Here is a 23,291-nt window from a genome sequence, read left to right on the forward strand (position 1 = left end):
GATTTCTTATGGGGCGCAGTAAGTACAGACGTTTAAAAAGCTCCACTCATGCGGCCGATGCAGCATGAAGAAGCGTAACCTAACGTTTGACAGACAGAAGCCGGGCGCCGCTACGAGCAATATGAAATCAAACTGACAGCACACGGCGTTTCACGCTGACTCAAAAGTGATCTCGACGGACGCTGTTCTCTGCATAACGCTGAAAGATCCAAAGAGCGTTTCTGTTGAGACGTAACAAGCTCGTTTCTTTCTACCATGATGTCACCATGACAAAATCTGTCTTTAAACACCTTGCTCAGTCTCTGACGAGACTGTTAAAAATTGCTTTCGCCGATTGTATTGCAAACCGGCGGAAACGGGGTATTGGGAAAAGTTTTCAACTCGCAATAATCGCGCCTCGGCTAAACCTCACAGGCTACGATACTGCCACTGCGCAAAGCTGACGGTTGCCAGGTTGCCAGTTGAGTGAGGTGCTGCCTGTGAATGCATACTGTATGTGACAAGTCAGATTAAATTGAAAAGCCTACTCTACATTTGTCATTCACATACCCTTGGGGTGTGACCTACTGTATGTGCACCTTGTGAATGCAAATGTGTGGCGAGTGTTGGTCATCGTTGCCTGTCCTGGTCTACTTCTAAATGTACTATAATGCATACTTTTGGAGTCTGGGCAAACAGGAGGCTAGGTAATTACACTATGCTAACTAATCAATGCTGCACCACTGTCCCATGTGTGCTTCCTAGGCCACAATTGTAGGATGGAGGATCTTATCGATTTCCTCAGGGAGAGGGACATTCCAGAGTCCACTATCGAAAAAATGAAGGAAGAAAAGGTAGCTAACAGAATGAATGTGTTCCTGTTTATTATAACTAACTCCCACTGACCTACTGTAGATATTAACAGCACTTTAAGTACTGTGAAAAGTCAGAGACCACCCTTTTGCTTATTTAATTTCCAGTCAAAATGGTCATTAAGTGCAATTGATTTATTCTTCAATGTCAGGAATTATTCCAGGAAACATATATTTAACACACAATTACACAAAAGCATCCACAACTAAATATAATGTCAAATCTTTCATTGTTTAGTGTGTCCACCCTTTGCCTTTATTGCAGCTTCCATTATTTACAGGAGACTTTCTTTGAGTTTTTCAAATAAATCCACTGGGATATTTTTTCATGCTTCCTGTAAACACCTCCAAAGTTCAGTCTTAGAAGTTGGTTGTATTTTCTGCTTCTGCTGGTTCAAATCCAAATCCACTCTGTAACTCATCGTCCATTAAACCTTACTTATCTCAAGTGTCCAGTTTTGGTGTTCTAGGGCAAATTTTCTTCTCTTTTGTCTATTTCCTTTTCAAATAGTGACTTTTTGACAGATACACATCCCTTCAGACCCATAGCATTGTGTTGTCTTCTTACAATGGAAGTATTGACAAAAACATTTGTGGATTTTTTTCAGATCTGTGCAAGAGTGAGCAAAACGTTAACTTCTGTCTATGTGATGGTGATGTTCTCAGTGGTCTACCAGGCCTTGCATGATTGTTAGGGGTCCTATTTTCTCTATATATTGTAGTAATTTTTATCTCCAGTTTTGGAAACTTGTTTTTCACTTATTTTCCTTTGGCTTATATTTTCCTAATGCAAGTGAACTATCTTTATACCTAATCTCATCAGAAATATTGCCTCTTGCCATTTCAGATGCACATGACAAAGACATGTGCAAGGCAGCTATGGTGTGTTTGGGTAGTTGTTTGAATGTTAGTGTCACTTTTAATGGAAAGTGTTCTAATATAATGTCAGTGACAGTTTTGGGATCAACTTGTGTTGGGAGGACACAGCTGTAACTTGTTTGATTGGACGGATGGAAGACTTAAAGTGCCAGAAGGGTGCACAAAAGTAAAGAGTGGGCAAATTAAATACTGATAGATTTGATATTATATTTAGTGTACTCTTCTGTCAAATATATGTGTCTTGCATTATTTTCTGACACCAAAAACTAAATAATTTGCACTGAATGGCTGTTTGAACTGGAAATTAAATAAATGCAAGGGTGGTCTCTGACTTCTGCACAGTACTGTACAGTATATTGATATTTTCACGTATAGTAGATTTTTTCACTTCATACAGTACCTCCAAAATCCCGAATGGACTTTTTCCTTAAACCAGTATCAGCATATTGATCCACATAAAATGATGCTTTAAGTATGGTATTTTGAAACTGAAAATTGATAATACACTATTCATTTTTAGATTGATGCCAGTGTCCTGATGTTAACGACAGATGAATAGATGAGGGATTATTTGCAATCTTATGGAGACAAATTGGCAGTGATGGGATATTGTAGGAGACACGAAAAAGAGCCCAACAGTAGGAAATCAAAGCTTTTTGATAGACTGAAGTCAAAACTGAATAAAATAAAAAAATGTAAGCATCCAGAAAATATCACTCATCATCAAGATGTGAACACACAGAGGAAAGTAAGGAAAGTGGAGTTGGGCTGGATGCTGTATGATGAAGGAAAAGGAGGCTTTATCCAGGTGAGAACCAAAAAGGGTGGTGGAACACGAAAGTTAAGTGTTTCAAAGGACTGGAAAAAAAAGACGTCATAACAGAGCAATAGGTTTGTTTTTCCCAGATGGAAAGAATGCACATGGAAATATTTCTGAGTTTGAGGTGGATCTGACAAATTATCAAGCAGTTTCCTTAGATGAGGACAGTACAGTGGGAGCTCTATATGAAGCCTCAAAGTTAACTATCATGAGGTTCTATCTGTCAACCAAAAAGAAACATGACAGTGGTGGTGTGGAGATACAGCAAGAATCAAACACTGCAGATAACTCATAGGAAAACACACAGGATTTTCCCTATACAGACTCACAAATTGATCCACCATTGGAATTAGAAACATTAGATGTCATCTATGTTGGAAATACTGGAAATGATTTGAACTTAGGCAGTGATGACGTGGCACAATTTTATCCTGCGGATGTCACAGACGATTCCAGTTTAGATCAGCAAAGTTCTACCATATTTACTGTGGAAAATGTGGAGGATAGCAATATCATTACAATTTTCAATGGAGACCTCTCTGAGATGGGAGAACAAAGTCTAGAAGACACTTTGCCTCTGGCATAAGAACTCAGGGAACCAGGCAAAAAAATCCTTGTTGTCCATCGCAGCCAGATACTATCTGAGCTTATTGAACATTTCACTGATGAATGCCTTTCATATACTCAATCAGAAATTCAAGTAAAGCTTCTACTACCAAATGGGCAGTATGAGAATGGATATGATGATGGAGGCGTTCTCAGAGATTGCCTCTCTGAATTCTGGCATGAATTCTAAGAACAATGTACAACAGGCAGCACTTTCAAGATACCATTTCTCTGACATGACTATGGCAAAAAAAAGTGGCAGAGTATAGGTAAAATTATTTCTTTTGGTTGGAAGAAAGAGAACTATTTGCCCATCAAGCTTGCTCCTGTAATCTTGGAACAGGGAGCTCTTGGATATGTGAAGAGTGATCTTGTTGACAATTTTCTAAAGTATGTCTCAGAATCTGACCGTTATACCTTGGAATGTTGTCACAGAGACTTCAACAGTTCTGACCAAGATGAATTACTGGAAATCTTGGACAACTACAGCTGCCGAAGAATGCCAAATGCACACAACATTGAACAGATTCTGCAAGAACTGGCTCACAAAACCCTTATTCAAGAGCCTGCTTATGTTATCGAACAGTGGGAAAGTGTACTCGCTCCCCTCAGCAAAGCCCTTGAGGAAATTGAAACTGTCTATGAAAACTTGCAGCCAACGGCAAGGAAAATCATACGGTCACTGTCATGGACGTCCAAAGGGACTAACCGTGGGGAGCAGGAGAGCAGAAAAAGACCCATATGCGTAGCGGCGAGACGGGAAAAAGGCCCGGGCTCATTAGTGCAAAGAGTTCAGGAATGCCGTATAGAAACCTATGCCCTCAGGAAGCGGACGTGGGGCGCCCTGGTGCTAGGTGGGTCTCAGGACATCCGAACATCAATGCTGAGCGAGGACAGAGTGCAAGACCCGGAAATATATAGCCCAAGGAAGAGAGGGACAGGAAGAACAGCAGACCAGAAACTAGGGACAGGACAGAGAAGGAGCGCCCTCTGGCTGCAGAGGGCGTGACAGTACCCCCCCCTTCACGGGCGGCTCCCGACGCCAAAACAAATAAATAAGCTGCACTGCACTGGGGGGAGGAAAAACCTCATTTAACTGAAAGGAAACCTCCGGGAATCCACGGCTGAGAGCTACCCCTTCCTCTGGGGTATAAACCTTTATTGGGTGGAGGAAGGGGGGGTAGAGAAGAGCTCCGGAGACTTAAAACAAAAAAAGAACACAAGCACAAACCCAACAGACAAAAACCTGGGAAAGACCACGGAGACAAACCACACAAGACAGATAGGAACCAAAAACAGGTAGGAACCAAAATTCCGAGACACAGAGAGCAGGGGGGACCAAAAAGGAGGGGAAACCAGGAGGAAAAAAATCAAAACAAAAGGCAAAAAACAAGAAAAAAAACACAAAAATCCCGGGGAAAAATACCGCAGACTGGGCAAATGGCACGTTCACATTCTAACACTGATATCGGAGTGGACAACCTGAGGAAAGCCAGACCGAAGTCCGCTCACAGACACAGATGCCTGGAGTGATATCCAGCGAAAAGAATGGAGGAACGGCAAATGGGCACGTTCACATTCTAACGCTGATGTCGTAGTGGACAACCTGAGGTAAGCCAGACCAAAGTCCGCTCACAGACACAGATGCCCGGAGTGATATCCAGCAAAAAGAATGGAGGAACGGCAGAAAGCTTACCATTCTATCACTGATATCGGAGAGAGCAAGACCAGGAAGTGCCAGGCACGAGAACCCGCTCCAGACACAGAAGCTCGGAGTGATATCCAGTAATAAGAATAGGCAAGCCAGCTCAACATTCAATCACTGATATCGGAGTGATCTACCCGAGGAAAGCCAGGTACAGGACCCGCTCACAGGCACGGAAGATCGGAGTGATATCCAGTGATTAGAATAGAGGAAATGAAAAAAAAATAAGCCCAGAGAACAAGAAAAAAAAACTGCGGCAAGACAAAAAAAAAACGCCGCTCGCGGGGTCAGTAGGTGGCTCAGCATTCTGTCATGGACATCCAAAGGGACTAACCGTGGGGAGCAGGAGAGCGGAAAAAGACCCATATGCGTAGCGGCGAGACGGGAAAAAGGCCCGGGCTCATTAGTGCAAAGAGTTCAGGAATGCCGTATAGAAACCTATACCCTCAGGAAGCGGACGTGGGGCGCCCTAGTGCTAGGCGGGTCTCAGGACATCCGAACATCAATGCTGAGTGAGGACAGAGTGCAAGACCCGGAAATATATAGCCCAAGGAAGAGAGGGACAGGAAGGACAACAGACCGGAAACTCGGGACAGGACAGAGAAGGAGCGCCCTCTGGCTGCAGAGGGCGTGACAGTCACTGAAGTTTCCCTGCACAATGAATGCACAGGAAAAGGAAATATCAAAGCATATTACAACATACCTGCGAGAGTGTGATGGAAGGAAACAGTCTCTGTTCCTGAAGTTCTGCACAGGCTCAGATCTTTTTCTCGGCAAGACTGTAACTGTTGACTTCACACACATGCAAGGATTTGAGAGAAGAAGTGTGGCACATACATGTGGCTGTTATTTGAGAGTGTCTATTCATTATGATAGCTATCCTGACTTCAGGTGTGAAATGAACAAAATTTTGGAGAGTAATATACAGTATGGGTAATGGACATAGTTTAATATTTTAGTCTGTCGACCTACAGACTACACAGATTAGAAATATGTGCATCTTTCACCATTCAAAACTTTTGGTAAAGTATACTTATTCACAGTATGCATTTAAAGGCTATCTGACCAAGTCTGTACCTTTACACATATAAGCATATAAGATATACTGAGTTTTGAGTGTACTTATGATAGAATGTTCATAATTTCACTGAAGAAATTAAAAAGTCTCAGGTTAAATTGCACTTTTATTTTTGTCATTTTGGTACAAGAATTTCTTTTAGACTGATTGTTCATACAGTATATTGAGTGAGAAACTAATGGATGTTTTTTCACCTTAAAAGAAAATATGGTGATGCAGTTTAATAAAAGTTCTTTTGTGAGCGATGTGTATTCTCTAAGCTACCAAGCACTTTTGTGCCAATGAACTCTGGTGCCATGTAGTGTCTAATAATGTTACAACTTTTGCGTTGTATGTAATTTAGTCACAATATGGCAGCAGAGTTTATTTGCACAATAACTGGACAGTTCATGGCAAAGATGAATTCTAAGTGCTCACTTTGGTCAGCACTTAATTTAGAATGAATCTTTGTCATTAACTCTTCAGTTAGATGTTTCTTGGGGTAGCGGTAACTTTGCAGAATCTGAATTATTTTATTTGTGTTTGACTAGTTTGGCTATTTGTGGATTTTGTCTGACATTTTTATGAAAGGTCAAGATTGCAGATGAGTTCAAATGCCTTGCGTTTAGGGAATATTATTTGTACTATATTTACATTGCATTTGGTGAAAGGAAATGAGAGAGGTGAGGTAATGTTATTGTCAAACATTTCATATAATGTTAGATCATGTTATTGTCAAATCAAAGTTGGGTTGCTTTTATGGGTGAACATTGTCTATAGTCCATTAAAGATTGTTTACACTGTTTGCATCTTTTGGCACATTTACTTTCATTTGTTCCTTGTTTCATCCTATTTCACACTCAATGTTAAATCAGATCTAAAGACAACACATTAAAAGTGGTAACATCTTTACCACTTTTAATGTGTAACATCAAATGCTGTGGCATTTGAGAAAAACAAAACACCCTTATACCTAGATCCCACATTTGTAAGCAGTTGATCTTATCCAGAGAGTGCAAAGTCCCCTATTCTCCTATTCCTACTCAAGGTCCATCCCATTGAGGACCATTTCACGTAGTCTTAAGTAAAGGTCAGTGATTTCAAACACATCATCTGGCATTGCAAGGTTCTGTTCAGCCATCAGTTCAACACAAAGATGGAAGACATCCTCATCACAGGGGTAGTCCTTTACACAACAGTCTCCTCGACAGATATCGACTTTGATTTGGTCAACTGCCTGCAAATAGTTCTGTGCGCCATATAAACTAGGGGCAGCATACATCACTGAAGGTCGTCCACTAGGAGCGCGAGGGTTGTGGGTTGGCCTTATTCTGTGATTATTCCAGGCAGTCAGCACTTCATTGAGCTCCTCCTACACAATAGAAATCAATTGTTTTGAAATAAGGTTTGTTAAATGCAGTGCGTGCAGTTACAAAGTTGAACGTCTTTACACGATTTGCTGCAGTTTTCAGTGGGCGGGCTTTGTCAGATGGCTTGGAAAAACGCACTGTGTTTCGGCTCGGGAACCATCATGAGCAGTGTCCTGCATGTTTTCTGTGTATAGCTGTCTTTTAATGCATACAGAATTCATTCGAAATCATTGATTTCTCCAATTAACAAGGGTCCCTTTTTGAACCTGCGAGAAGCATTCTTTCAATGTAACAGATTTACTCCGGGAAAGGCAGCATGACATTGAGAGTAGCTCAAGCTTTCAGCACCCGTATCGGATTGCCTGTATGCAGACACCGCTCAGAATCCCCAGTAAGATACTTCCTCAGTTCCGTTGTGCAGTGCTTTACCTCTTTCAAAAGGCTTCACTTTCCTAGTCACATTCCAAGGCTCATCGAACCCGGGCTGTTTCTTCCAGCGGTATACTATTGCAGTGAGACAGCACGATGCCTGCAAGACTATGTCACGCTAAACGCCACAGATTGTGTTTGTCCGAATTTGAACTTTCACAAAATGCATGCTGGCGGACAAACGCGCCTCGGAGGACTTCAAGGCTGGCTTCAAGTTGGAATGATAAAGTCTCCTCGTCCGGTCAGGAAAAGGGAACTGTAACACTTACGGCCGACAAGCACTGTGTAAGAGCCGGCGTACTGGAGCAGGTGACGTCACCGCCCTTCCCTGTGATAGCAGGACTATAGCTACTGGGCTGTAGAGAGATCTCTCTTTAGCTCACGGGGCTAGGTCGCTGTAGAGAGACGCGGAAGTCCCGGGATCGAGCCTCCAGTCGGGATGGGGCCGACCAGATGCGGCAAGGGCGCCCGACTGAGACCCCGTTGCGTTACAGAACTTTGTTAGACAGAAAGAAGGAAGTAACAATAACGGAGAATTGTGTGCAAGGATTTTAGAAGCAGCGCAGCCCTGCAGTTTCAATAGCACGTTTATTCGTGTTAGATGCTGGAATTGCCTTTTTTGACGCTCTTACGAATGTGATGTCAACGAAAACAGAACAAAGCAAAAAAAACCCTCAAGTCCTGCAGTTGGATAGAATGCCGTTACGCGTCCAAGCCGTATTTGACTTCATCCTACCATTGCAACATGGGGCGTATATGGAAACGAACACATGCTAATCAGTCCCTACAGTTGTAAGGCGCCTGGAAGCATGCACCCCCATCATTAATCTTTGCGCATCTGTGCAAGGTAAACTCTGGAGCAGTCTTTGAAACGGCTCAAAGGAAACACGTGATTGATTCCATGTGCATCTGGGGTTCATTTCTTATTTACATTTAATTCAAGGGAAAGGCTTGGGTCAGTTTCAGCGGCCTCCAACAGCGAGATTCAAGCGCCCCACCTTCAGCCCAATCTGCGCCGCCAGAACGCCAACGGCTCCTCTGCTCTCCAGGGTGCGGTTGTGACCCCATAACCTAAAGTGTTGGTGGCAGACAAATGGAGACTAACAGGTGACGTCCTAGGACATGACTACATTGTGACACTCGGTGGGGATGGTGACCATTGCTTGGAAAAGAGTGCGAGGCCCCTTTAGAAAAACATTTTGTTAACAGGCATTCTGCCTCAGCCTAAACACCTATAGCTTGCAAAGCGCATGCTATTAGACAGGCACCTCTGCAAGACCTTTAGAGTCTCTTAAACTAGTGATAGTAAGGTGTTCCCAATGGGCGATGTTCGGCTTTCAAATCATCTCTCCGTGGAAGCGCCAAGATGCAGCTGTTTAAGGCTTAGAAGCAGCTGACTGTTTCTGTACCTAGCTTATCACTGTCAGTCAGGGCGCTCAGAGGTTAAAAGCCTGTCTGAGAGACAATTCGCCGTCGATCAGTTCAATATGTTCCGTACCAGCTCGGCGCACCTGAGATCATCTTGGTAGCCGTGTAGCTCAGATGAGTGAGAGCGTGTGTGTGTGTACCACCGTGATTGGATGCCGGTCCTTCTCAGGTCACAGTAAACCTTCTGCTGCCTAACTTCCCTAATTTTGGGGATCCCTTTGAAAAAGCAAAGGAAAAAAAAACTGGCTCTTCATCAGCGTGATTGACCCCACCCAGTGTGCCCCAGTGGCCTAATGGATAAGGCACTGGCCTCCTAAGCCAGGGATTGTGGGTTCAAGTCCCATTTGGGGTGCTCCCGTCCCATTTTGAGCATAAAAATGTCCTTGCGATTTGCGAAGCTGCATCCCCACCTTACTCAGTGAGCGTCTCTGCTTTTCTCTCACATACAGTTGGGAGAAAAACTTTTGTAAACAGCCCTTCGGAATGATGTGGATTTCTGCATGAATGGCTCCTAACATGTGATCTTATCTTTATCTAAGTCATAATAATTAATAAAGAGAGTCTGATTTAACAAACAACACACGCCCAACATTTGACATTGCTGTTTCTTTATTGAAAAAATGGTTTAAACAATCAAGGCCATTGATGGAAAAAGTACGTGATCCCTTAAATTTAGGAGCTAGTGGAACCTCCTTTATTGACAAAAACCTCAACCCCCACTTTCTGTAGTGGCTGGTCAGACCTGAGCAGCGGTTAGAAGGTATTTTGGCCTATTCCTCTATGCAAAACTGTTTCAGTTCATGTATATTTTTGGGATGTCTTGCTCTGAACGGCCTGCTTCAGATCACGCCACAGCACTTCAATGGGATTGGGGTCAGGACTCTTACTTGGCCATCCCAAAATACGGAATTTCTTCTGTTTCAGCCACTCTGTTGTTGATGTACTCCTTTGTTTTTGTCATGTTGCATGACCCAGCGTCTTTCGAGTTTTAGATCACAGGCAGACACCCTGACATTCTGCTGTAGAATTTCCTGATACATCATGGAATTCATCAGTCCCTTGATGATTGCAAGCCGTACAGCCTCCGCCATGCTTCCCAGGTGGGATGAGGTTTTGGAGTTGGTATGCAGTGTTTTGTTATCTCCAAACATAACGCTGTGCACATTTACCAACAAGGTCAACTTTTGTCACGTCTGTCCACAGAACATTGTTCCAGGAGTTGGTGTGGAACATCCATGTGGTCTTTAGCAAACTTGAGAGGGGCAGTGGTGGTTTTTTTGGGGGGAGAGCAGTGGTTTCCTCCGTGGTGACCTCGCATGATCACCACTCCTGTTCAGATTTCTTCTTATGGTGGACTCATGAACACAGACGTAAGACAAAGTCAACCACCTGTTCGCTAGTTCCCATCCCCACTCAGCTAGTCAAAGATTCCCTTGAAGGACTGGCAGGACCTATAATTAGTATGATGAATGCATCGCTTGCGTCAGGCATTGTACCTGATCAATTTAAGGTAGCGGTTGTTAGACCACTCCTTAAGAAGTCACATTTGGATCCACAAGTTCTTAACAACTACAGGCCTGTCTCAAAGGTCCCATTTCAATCTAAAAGTCTTGAGAGAATAGTTGTTGCCCAAAGTCAATCGTATCTGGATTCAAATAATATACTTGAGAAATTTCAGTCTGGTTTCTGAAACTGCATGAACAAGAGTCGTAAATGATATTCTCTTAGCTACTGATGCGGGGAATGCAACAGTGCTTGTGCTTCTAGATCTGAGAGCTGCCTTTGACACGGTTGACTTCTCTGTTTTGTTACACAGGCTTGAGTTTGAGGTTGGCTTATCTGGAACCGTCCTTAAGTGTTTTACTTCACATTTAACTCATCGTTTTCATTATGTTCAAATATCTAATAATTGTACTGCTTCATCAACGTCACCAGTTCACGGAGGCAACAAGACTGATAGGACTTTGCTTGTTAAAGAGTGCGAGGCCCCTTTAGAAAAACATTTTGTTAACTGGCATTCTGCCTCAGCCTAAACACCTATAGCTTGCAAAGCGCATGCTAAATTAAAGAATGCTGCGCTTTTATTTTTACTGAAACATGGCCATCAGACAGTATTACGGACTCGGCAATACACCTTGAAGGATTTTTTGCCTTCCGCGTGGACAGAACTACAGAATCCGGTAAAACCAGGGGTGGGGGAGTGTGCATTTTTATTAACAACGCGTTGTGCAACAATGTATCTACCATCACGAAACACTGCTCACCTGCTCTGGAATATTTAGTGATCAAGTGTTGCCCCTTCTATCTGCCGAGGGAATTTACAACTGTTATTATCACCGCTGTCTACATCCCCCCTGACGCTAATGGCAAAGAAGCGCTAGAGGTACTGCACACTGCAATAAACAAACAGGAATCTGCACATCCCGACGCAACCTTTATCATCGCGGGTGACTTCAATCAAACAAATCTCAAATCCGTTCTCCCAAAATACCATCAGAATGTCTCCTTCTCAACGAGAGGAGAAAACACTCTGGACCTTGTTTACACATGAACGCTTACAAGGCAGTTCCCATCCCCCACTGTGGAAACTCAGACCACATCACTCTGTTTCTCCTCCCAGATTAAAGACAGCTGCTGTCACACTCACAAAAGAAATAAGAACCTTTCCTAACCAGAAACCATGGATGAACAGTGAGGTTCGCACCCTAATCAAAGCAAGGGATGCAGCATTCAAATCGGGCAATAAATCAGAACTAAGGTCAGCCAGGATCAATCTTAACAATGGTATTAAACATGCAAAAAACACGCTCAAACAGGAATTAGAGGAACACTTCACCACTAATGACCCAAGGCGCATGTGGCAAGGTATACAGGCCCTCACAGACTACAACAGGAAGAACATCTGTGCACCTGCCTATGATGCCTCCTTACCTAACGAGCTCAACACCTTCTATGCTCGGTTTGAAGCCAACAACACAGAACCAGTCATCAGAACTGCACCCTCCGCAGCTGACTCTCACTGTCTGCAGATGAGGTGAGGAGATCTCTGCTAAAAGTGAGCACACGCAAGGCTGCAGGACCCGACGGCATACCCAGTCGCGTCCTCAGAGCCTGCGCCAATCAACTGGAGGGTGTATTCACAGACATTTTCAACATGTCTCTGGCCCAAGCCGTAGTCCCCACCTGCTTCAAGACAACCACCATCATCCCAATACCAAAGAAAACCACAGTGACATGTCTTAATGACTACCAACCAGTGGCACTAACACCTGTCATCATGAAGTGCTTCGAGAGGCTGGTCATGAAGCACATTACGGACACCATCCCAAACACAGTGGACCCGTACCAGTTTGCCTACCGGTCCAACAGATCCACAGATGACACAATCTCCATTGCCACACACACGGCCCTATCCCACCTGGACAAAAAGAACACATACACAAGACTACTATTCATCGACTTCAGCTCAGCTTTTAACACTATCATCCCAGAGAAATTAGTCAAGAAACTCAGTGCACTGGGTCTCAACACCACCCTCTGCAACTGGATTCGGGACTTTCTGACAGGCAGACCTCAGGCTGTCAGCCTTGGAAACCACACCTCCAGCACACTAACTCTGAACACTGGGGTCCCCCAGGGGTGTGTGCTTAGTCCATTGCTCTACTCCCTCTATACCCACGACTGTAAGGCCAAACACAGCACCAACTCCATCATCAAGTTTGCCGATGACACCACAGTTGTAGGTCTGATCACAGACAATGATGAGAGAGCCTACAGGGAGGAGGTCAATCTCCTTTCAACATGGTGTGATGACAACAACCTCACCCTCAACGTCAGCAAAACCAAGGAGCTGATAGTTGATTTCAGGAAACTGCAAACTGGACATGCCTCTATCCACATCAACGGGACTGAAGTGGAAAGGGTCAGTAACTTTAAATTCCTTGGTGTCCATATCACCGAGAACCTCACATGGTCTCTCAACACCACCTGTCTGATCAAGAAAGCGAAACAGCGCCTGTACTTCCTAAGACGGTTGAAGAAGGCTAAGATATGTCCCCAGATCCTCACTAACTTTTACAGATGCACTACAGAAACTACACTGACAGGCTGCATCACAGTGTGGTATGGCAAGTGCAGTGCTGCTGACCGCAAAGCCCTACAGCGGGTGGTGAAAACTGCCCAGTCCATCACTGGGGTTACCCTCCCATCTATCCAGGACATTTATGACAGACGGTACCTGAGGAAAGCTCTAAGCATAATCAAAGACCCCACACACCCAAGCTACAGACTTTATAATCTGCTACCATCTGGAAAACGGTACCGGAGCATTCGGGCCCGGACTGCACAAGTTCCTCCTTGGGCCGCCAGTACATAATCTAAAGCTAGTCGGTTCTGCATGGCCACTGTTCTGAGGGCTACCATCTCATCATTAACAGCCTTCAGACTAGATGAGGTAGAATTTGCTAATTCTTCTAAAGTCGAGGCCATTTGAATTAACTCTCGACTCAGAAAGTTCATGCCGGCTTGTGGAAATATTATACCTAAATAATATTCCCAATCAGCCAATTTTCATTGTGGTCTGTGGTTAGGTCCGAAGGGGCTGTGGGTTTGAACACGGATATGAGGAACCACATATCCTAAATAACATGAGCCAGACCACTGGGCTGGCAACCATGGGTAGGCTCATTTTCCACAAATGAAATATGTTCCGTTTGGCGCTCCCCATGCCTCTGAAAATAAGAAACTTATACCGAATTGTGGGGTGTGCCGATCCCATCCTGGAATTTGGAAGGTAGAGGTGGATATATTTGCAGCGATGGTAAGGTTGCAACGACTCCATCCAACCAAGTGCAGACCATTAGTGTGCTGAAAACATATGTTTCCCTCACGTTCCTTATTTACAGTCAGGTATGGTGGTGTATGGCTTCTGTTATATTTAGGAGCGTAAGAGCCTGTGAAACTCGTGGGCTCTAAGCCTCGCTCCTGTAGATATTGTAATGTTGTGCAGGTTAAAGTCGTGTTATGGCAACCCCCATAGTTTGTCATATTAAAACCTCCTAAATTATCCCTCCAAATGATCATGCCTATGACTTCCTCGAGACGCCAAGGAATGGCCCCCATAGGAAGTCCTCCCTGTACATATTTGGGTAATGCGGCACACACCCAGCAGGCACTTTGGTTGGTTTTCTTAGCTGTCAGATAGGAGAGGCCTAAAAAGGAATTAATTCCATGTTCTCCTTTGTGGGAGAGATGATCATTAATCCCTGCGGAACATAGTTCTACAGCAACAATTATCATTATTGACAGAAATGATTTCATTCTGGGTTTGGGGATGAGGCTCATCGGCAGTGTGACACGTGGATCCAGCGATCTTTTCCTTCCACTCGAACCGCAGACTCGGTTGTCAACAGGATCTGGTAGGGTCCGTCCCACCTGGGCTGGAGAACCTGTGAAGGAAATTTCCTGATCCACACCCACTCTCCTGGGATGAGGTCGTGCCCTCCTTCAGGTGGTGGTCCCCACGCCTCCAGGACCTGCTCACGGGCTCCTTGGGTGGCCTCTGTCAGCAACTTGCAATAATACAAAGGAATGGTAGATCCATCTGAGGAAACCCCAGTCTCAGCACCTGTAAGAGAACTTGTTTCAAATTATTAAAGGCGGCTTTTGCTGCGGGAATCAAGGCAATCTTGTCCTTGTACTGCACTCCCCCCTTAAGCAGATCTGTTAAGAGTTATGCTCACCCTGTAAAAAACATTGCACCCAGGCCCTGTTAAAATTTCACAATGCTAGACACAAAAGGGCCTTATCATAACTGCTTCTATTAGACACTCTAAAGCTGAAGCAACTCAGACTTGTGGGTTTCCTCGTCAGGGGAAGCACTCAGAATACCATCAACATACTGAGTGATCACAGCCAGTTGAAGCCACGTGATACCCTGTTCTGGATAGTCATTCTTTGTAATACATAATATTCCAACCCAATAGATCTGGAATAAAACCACCCATTAAAATCTGGTACTCGGCAAGTAAAACTTGCTGTTCCAATACTCCTGTGGCCTCCTGCCATCTTCCCATATACATTGCTCTATAGTACACTGTTGAACAGAGGAGTGAAACAAGCAGGACAGTAGTGCTCCAGTATCCCCTAACAGAGAAACCAACACTCCATTAACGGTACATTTTTATCCACTGGACTGGGACAGACTTAGGGAGGCTACAAGGGATTTACAGGATCTAATCGTTAGGTAGACAGATTTTCTCACAAGACGTTATTCTCCCCAGTCTCGATTCTAAACCTACAGTGTTTCAGCATGTCTGGTTTCGAGACATTCGAATAAAACCAAATTGTTTCCACTATTGCAACTAATTGTATAAATTACAATTTATAATAATTTATAATAATACAAAAACTGTTTAACTACTTTTACGTCCACCTGTACTGTACTTATACGTTTCAGACGCTCTTATATTTTCCAATCTCCTTAAATTGATTTTCGTCAAGTCTCTGTAGTTACGTCTCTAGCCAGTCCCGCTGGCTAAACACACTCACACCGTCATTTAGTAGACCACAACTCACAGTTACACACATACATGCCGGCACACAAATTCATAAAACACACATACACATCGAGAATATATTTTTCTCTTCGTAATACAATGTGCTGTATTCTTGTTTTACTTCTACATGAATCCTTTTAATTCCTGAAGCGCACTCCAGGTTCGCTGCATTTCTAATTTCGGGTGCGGTACTTTAGCCCACCGGTCAATATCTTACGGTTTTGGATTTGATCGTATGGGGGAAATCAGGGAAGGTAGGTGCGATTGCAGACCCCCTCGACGGGGTGCGAGACAGTGTTAGAGTGGCGCTGTCATCAACGGCGCCAGCCCCTGCTACATCAAGTCCTTTCCCACTTCGAGTGAGAGTACAGATCTGCGGGCGCCCTCCCTCTAACAGGGGAGACCCTGATCCGTCTTTATCACACTCATACCAAGTGTTATCCCAATCAGACCCCCCTTCTCCATATGGCCACTGAGGGAATTGATCCCAATTATTTTCGTTTCCTGTCTGTTTGTTCCCCTGTGGGAGAGCAGGACATAACTTAGTCGCCGGCTGCAGCACATTAACCAGTGCAGCGTGACCAGGAGTTAATTCCTTCTTTAGTTTCTCATTCTCCTGTACTGCCTCTTCTAGCTTTTTTTCCTATACTCTTTCGTAGTGAGTAAAGTATATTTTCCCCGTAAACACACTTTTAAGTCACATCCCAATTTCTTTCTTTTTCGTCATGTATCTGCCACCACTGGTGCCGGCCGTGCACCAGGGTGGGAGCTACATGCTTGTGCTTTTGCCAATCAATACTCATATATGCTTTCTTTACAGGCGTCTTCGCCCCAAATTCCCTCTGACAAACTCAGCTTTTTCCATATTTTTCTCCTTCTTTTCCGTCAACTTACACTTTTCCGATATTTAAACGGACCCTTCCACCACTTTCTCAAACCATCAGTTAGCGCACATGTTCGGTCTCTTTAAGATTTACTTTTGTCGTGTGTGAGGTAACAGCTCATTCAGTAGCGGGATGCTTTCACTTGAAAAACCTGTGCATTCCTGCACTCATTCAGCCAAGGGCGTCTGTTACCTCCAGATCTAAATGCCTCTCCGAGACTTTAGAGAGGACTTACACTGCACAGTTCACAGGTAAGAAACGAGACCTCGAAAACCCCCTTTCTTGATCAGTAATTCACCATCCCCAGAACACCAGCATTGCTGCTTTTGCCCCGGGGTGGACTTACGCACTGAGCTCAATCAGGGCAATTCTCGGGTCTCAACGTCCTTTAAATCCTGCTACTTAATGCTTTGCTCTTTTATTATGAGGTGTGTTTATGTTAGTGTCGTGCGTGTGTATATGTATTTCACAAACAAGGAAAACACCAAAAACATACATACATATATCTCTTCTACTCCTGTTTCCTTTAAAACAAAAAAAAACCACGCCACGCCAGAAACCACGCCACTCCAATCTGTGCACGATCAAGGCGTAGCTAATCTCAGGACCCCGGGCGTAATTAAAGCCCACACCAATCCTGGATTATACGTGCATTTAATGCACCACTCAGCTCCAGAACCCCGGGCGCAATTAAGGCCCACACCGATCCTGAGCCACAGAACTCCGGGTGCAATTAAGACCCAAACCAGTTCTGACCTTCAGAACTCCGGGTACAATTAAGACCCACACCAGTCCTGAACTACGTGCATTTAATGCACCACTTGCTCTAGAACCCCGGGCGCAATTAAGGCCCACACCGATTCTGAGCCTCAGAACTCCGGGTGCAATTAAGACCCAAACCAGTTCTGACCTTCAGAACTCCGGGTGCAATTAAGACCCACACCAGTCCTGAACTTCACGGTAAGGGTCCAAAACCCGTTCAAAACTCCACGCGCAATTAAGGCATACACCAGCTTCGAACGCCTGTACACAATACCGCGGAACCCCTGCCAGACCAAATTCTGGGCTTACAGCAACCAACCCATTACATACACCGGTGCCTTCCCCGGGCCAGAGGAATTCAGAAACTCACGTTTACTCCGTCATCTCGGGCGATTCTCGCAGGGAGCAGAGATTTCCCAATCGGTCAGAGAAAGTCGGGACTTTTAAATAAAAGAGGAGTCCTTACCTCTTAGTTATGTGCGCGCTGACCGTCTCTCCTGCCGATGGGAAGTTCTGCGCCTTCTGGAGCATCCGCCGACTACGCCAAATTTGTTGTAACAGAAGAAATAAGGTTCTTGATCCCGAGATGAAGTAAAACAGATGAGTTTATTGCATGCAAGGAACAATAAAGCCGAAGTCTTGTTTCCCGCAAGAAACAACAAAACCGAAGTATTGTTCCCCGTACTGTTACAAACTTTTGGGTTATATACAGTTTTCTTCTCCGTTTCTGACGTCACTCGGTCTGATGGTAAAGAGGGGGGTTCATGGTATTTGGCCAGTTTATGATGTTCTGGGCAAATGGTCAGTTTAACATTACACCCAGGGGGGTTCCTAGCTGGCATCTGCAAACCTTATCAGTTAACCCCCTTTCCTGCCATAAACCCCTGCTTGTGACTTGGAAGTCTAAACCCCCTACAGAAAAGATTAAATTCAAACCCCCGTCTTCACATCTTTCTTCAGTTATTAACCCTTTTAACATCTTGTCTCTTACCTCATTCCCCCCTTATAAAATATGGCATACGTCAGGACTGCCTATTTTTACACATACAATGTCAGGGCAGATCTTTCCTTTTTAGATGTACAGGCATGCATTACCATGACATTGTGCGTTCCACGGTTACAAGATGTTATTGATATTTTTGTACAAGTGATAGTTACAATTATACATATAAAACAACCCTAATCCTACAAATACATAAAGTCCTACTCCAGGACCCAAATGCAGACCTCAGCCATGTGGAGATCTATCGTCAGGATCTTGGAATAGCAATATTGACCCAACTCTGATTATAATTTCTTTGGCTGATAGATATGCCAACACCCTGAATGTATTGATACCATATCCCCAGTAATGCTCCTCAGGCCTAACATGCACACTGTTGGTCTTCGGAAGCATCAGACACAGAAATGGTAACAACATCCTTCTTTCTGTTCACTCAGTCTCTGGTGCCGTGGGTCGGTGAAAGTGCGATGCGCGGATCCAGCGATCTCATCCTGTCACTCAGATGGCACAATCAGTAGTTAGTGGCACTTGATATGGTCCCTCCCAGCAGGATTGCAACGTCTGGCAGGGTATCTCGTCTTCACCTACACCCACTCGCCAGGTATCCGGTCGTGTCTCCCCTCTGCTGGAGGTCCCCAAGCGTCCGGCACCTGTTCATGACCCCTGTGTACCGCTTCAGTTAACAAACCTACAATACTTTAATAGAGAGTTAGTTAATTCATCAGTGCGTTAGCCAAACTTGGCCTCCAGGGAGTGTCTTTGGCTGCCCGTGATGATCTCAAATGGGCTCAGTCTCACAGTTCTGTTTGCTCCAGCCCGCAAACCGCACAGGACTGCAGGTAGGGCATCTACCCACGGTGTCCCTTCAGTTGATATTTCCTTAGTTGGTCTTTCAGACTGTGGGTGATGGTGTCAATGTGACTTCCAACTTACCCCTAGTGCGGCAATTACAGCCTGGCACACCTTCCCAGTGTAGTATGCCCCTAGATCAGTATCCAAGGGGCAGGGCAGTCCGTACCACGGGATCATCTTTGTCATGCACTTGAGAATGCGCCAGCCCACATCCCATCATTATACAACCCCACATTCTTTACACCTTTGTTCTAACCACTATTAAACATCTATTAAAGGCCTCAACCTGAATTCTCCCTTTTCCCCAATAGAGGATTCACAGGGGTCTCAGACTCCCGCTCTCCCAGTGCCGCTCGTCTGGCATCTGCATCTGCATGGTTGTTACCTTGAGTTACTGGAATTCTTTATTTATAGTGTTATTGACACCTTACTCAAGCTGCTTCTGTTGGTGTCACGGACATCCAAAGGGACTAACCGTGGGGAGCAGGAGAGCAGAAAAAGACCCATATGCGTAGTGGCGAGACAGGAAAAAGGCCCGGGCTCATTAGTACAAAGAGTTCAGGAATGCCATATAGAAACCTATGCCCTCAGGGAGCGGACGTAGGGCGCCCTGGTGCTAGGTGGGTCTCAGGACATCCGAACATCAATGCTGAGCCAGGACAGAGTGCAAGACCCAGAAATATATAGCCCAAGGGAAAGAGACGGACAGGAAGGACAGCAGACCAGAAACTAGGGACAGGACAGAGAAGGAGCGCCCTCTGGCTGCAGAGGGCGTGACAGTACCCCCCCCCTTCATGGGCGGCTCCCGACGCCCATACAATACATGAGCTGCCCAGCACTGGGGGGAGGAAAAACCTCATTTAACTGAAAGGAAACCTCCGGGAGTCCACGGCTGAGAGCTACCCCCTCCTCCGGGGTATAAACCTTTATTGGGTGGAGGAAGGGGGGATAGAGTAGAGCTCCGGAGACTTAAAACAAAAAAGTACACAAGCACAAACACAACAGACAAAAACCTGGGAAAGACCAGGGAGACAAACCACAAAAAACAAATAGGAACCAAAAACAGATAGTAACCAAAGTTCCGAGACACAGAGAGCAGGGGGGACCAAAAAGGAGGGGAAACCAGGAAGAAAAAAATATCTAAACAAAAGGCAGAAAAACAGAAAAAACCCCGGGGAAAAATACCGCAGACTGGGCAATGGGCACGTTCACATTCTAACGCTGATATCGGGGTGGACAACCTGAGGAAAGCCAGACCGAAGTCCGCTCACAGACACAGAAGCCCGGAGTGATATCCAGTGAAAAGAATGGAGGAACGGCAAATGGGCACGTTCACATTCTAACGCTGATATCGGAGTGGACAACCTGAGGAAAGCCAGACTGAAGTCCGCTCACAGACACAGATGCCCGGAGTGATATCCAGCGAAAAGAATGGAGGAACGGCAGAAAGCTTACCATTCTATCACTGATAATGGAGAGAGCAAGACCAGGAAGAGCCAGGCACGAGAACCCGCTCCAGACACAGAAGCTCGGAGTGATATCCAGTAATAAGAATAGGCAAGCCAGCTCAACATTCAATCACTGATATCGGAGTGATCTACCCAAGGAAAGCCAGGTACAGGACCCGCTCACAGGCACGGAAGATTGGAGTGATATCCAGAGATTAGAATAGAGGAACAGAAAAAAAAAAACAGCCCAGAGAATAAGAAAAAAAAACGGTGGCAAGACAACAACAAAAAAAACGCCGCTCGCGGGGTCAGTAGGTGGCTCAGCATTCTGTCACGGACGTCCAAAGGGACTAACCGTGGGGAGCAGGAGAGCAGAAAAAGACCCATATGCGTAGTGGCGAGACAGGAAAAAGGCCCGGGCTCATTAGTACAAAGAGTTCAGGAATGCCATATAGAAACCTATGCCCTCAGGGAGCGGACGTAGGGCGCCCTGGTGCTAGGTGGGTCTCAGGACATCCGAACATCAATGCTGAGCCAGGACAGAGTGCAAGACCCAGAAATATATAGCCCAAGGGAAAGAGACGGACAGGAAGGACAGCAGACCAGAAACTAGGGACAGGACAGAGAAGGAGCGCCCTCTGGCTGCAGAGGGCGTGACAGTACCCCCCCCCTTCATGGGCGGCTCCCGACGCCCATACAATACATGAGCTGCCCAGCACTGGGGGGAGGAAAAACCTCATTTAACTGAAAGGAAACCTCCGGGAGTCCACGGCTGAGAGCTACCCCCTCCTCCGGGGTATAAACCTTTATTGGGTGGAGGAAGGGGGGATAGAGTAGAGCTCCGGAGACTTAAAACAAAAAAGTACACAAGCACAAACACAACAGACAAAAACCTGGGAAAGACCAGGGAGACAAACCACAAAAAACAAATAGGAACCAAAAACAGATAGTAACCAAAGTTCCGAGACACAGAGAGCAGGGGGGACCAAAAAGGAGGGGAAACCAGGAAGAAAAAAATATCTAAACAAAAGGCAGAAAAACAGAAAAAACCCCGGGGAAAAATACCGCAGACTGGGCAATGGGCACGTTCACATTCTAACGCTGATATCGGGGTGGACAACCTGAGGAAAGCCAGACCGAAGTCCGCTCACAGACACAGAAGCCCGGAGTGATATCCAGTGAAAAGAATGGAGGAACGGCAAATGGGCACGTTCACATTCTAACGCTGATATCGGAGTGGACAACCTGAGGAAAGCCAGACTGAAGTCCGCTCACAGACACAGATGCCCGGAGTGATATCCAGCGAAAAGAATGGAGGAACGGCAGAAAGCTTACCATTCTATCACTGATAATGGAGAGAGCAAGACCAGGAAGAGCCAGGCACGAGAACCCGCTCCAGACACAGAAGCTCGGAGTGATATCCAGTAATAAGAATAGGCAAGCCAGCTCAACATTCAATCACTGATATCGGAGTGATCTACCCAAGGAAAGCCAGGTACAGGACCCGCTCACAGGCACGGAAGATTGGAGTGATATCCAGAGATTAGAATAGAGGAACAGAAAAAAAAAAACAGCCCAGAGAATAAGAAAAAAAAACGGTGGCAAGACAACAACAAAAAAAACGCCGCTCGCGGGGTCAGTAGGTGGCTCAGCATTCTGTCACGGACGTCCAAAGGGACTAACCGTGGGGAGCAGGAGAGCAGAAAAAGACCCATATGCGTAGTGGCGAGACAGGAAAAAGGCCCGGGCTCATTAGTACAAAGAGTTCAGGAATGCCATATAGAAACCTATGCCCTCAGGGAGCGGACGTAGGGCGCCCTGGTGCTAGGCGGGTCTCAGGACATCCGAACATCAATGCTGAGCCAGGACAGAGTGTAAGACCTGGAAATATATAGCCCAATGGAAAGAGAGGGACAGGATGGACACTTAGGGTGAGAGTACAGGTCTGCGGGCACCCTCTGTTTAAGAAGGTAGTTCCTGTTCCCTCTCTATCACACTCGTACCAGGTGTCATCCCACCCAGACCCCCCGTCTCCATATGGTCACTGTGGGAATTGATCCCATTTATTTTCATTTCCTGCCTGTCTGTTCCCCCATGGGAGAGCAGGATATAACACATTAACTAGTGCAGTGCATCCAGGAACTAATTCTTCTTTTAGTTTCTGATTCTCCTGCACTGCCTCTTTTCCCTTTTGTTTATACTCTTTCGTAGCGAGTAAAGTATCTTTTCTTCCGGGTTTTTGTTTTCCCCGTAAACACACTTTTAAGAAGTCACATCCCAATTTCTTTTTTTTCTCATGTATCTGCCACCACTGGTGCCGGCCGTGCACCAGGGTGGGAGCTACATGCTTGTGCTTTTGCCAATCAATACGCATATGCTTATTTTACAGGCGTCTTCGCCCCAGACTCCCTCTGACAAACTCAGCTTTTCCCATATTTTTCTCCTTCTTTTCCTTCAACTTACACTTTTCCGATATATAAACGGACCCTTCCACCACTTTCTCAAACCATCAGTTAGTACACATGTTAGGTCTCTTTTACTTTTGTCGTGTGTGAGGTAACAGCTCATACAGTAAGGGGATGCTTTCACTTGAAAAACCTGTGCATTCCTGCACTCATTCAGCCAAGGGTGTCTGTTACC

General features: G+C 45.3%; 2 non-coding genes across 2 annotated transcripts; one reads left to right on the top strand and one right to left on the bottom strand.

The window, feature by feature from the left end:
- Positions 1-299: 299 nt before the first annotated feature.
- LOC138225522 (U4 spliceosomal RNA) lies at positions 300-441 on the bottom strand. Its single transcript, XR_011183960.1, has one exon. It is a non-coding gene; the product is annotated as a U4 spliceosomal RNA (small nuclear RNA).
- Positions 442-9,424: 8,983 nt separating this feature from the next.
- Positions 9,425-9,497, top strand: trnar-ccu (transfer RNA arginine (anticodon CCU)). The gene has a single exon. It is a non-coding gene; the product is annotated as a tRNA-Arg (tRNA).
- The last annotated feature ends 13,794 nt before the right edge of the window (positions 9,498-23,291 follow it).

The sequence above is a fragment of the Lepisosteus oculatus genome, chromosome 28 (assembly GCF_040954835.1).
Source record: "Lepisosteus oculatus isolate fLepOcu1 chromosome 28, fLepOcu1.hap2, whole genome shotgun sequence".
Taxonomy (NCBI): domain Eukaryota; kingdom Metazoa; phylum Chordata; class Actinopteri; order Semionotiformes; family Lepisosteidae; genus Lepisosteus; species Lepisosteus oculatus.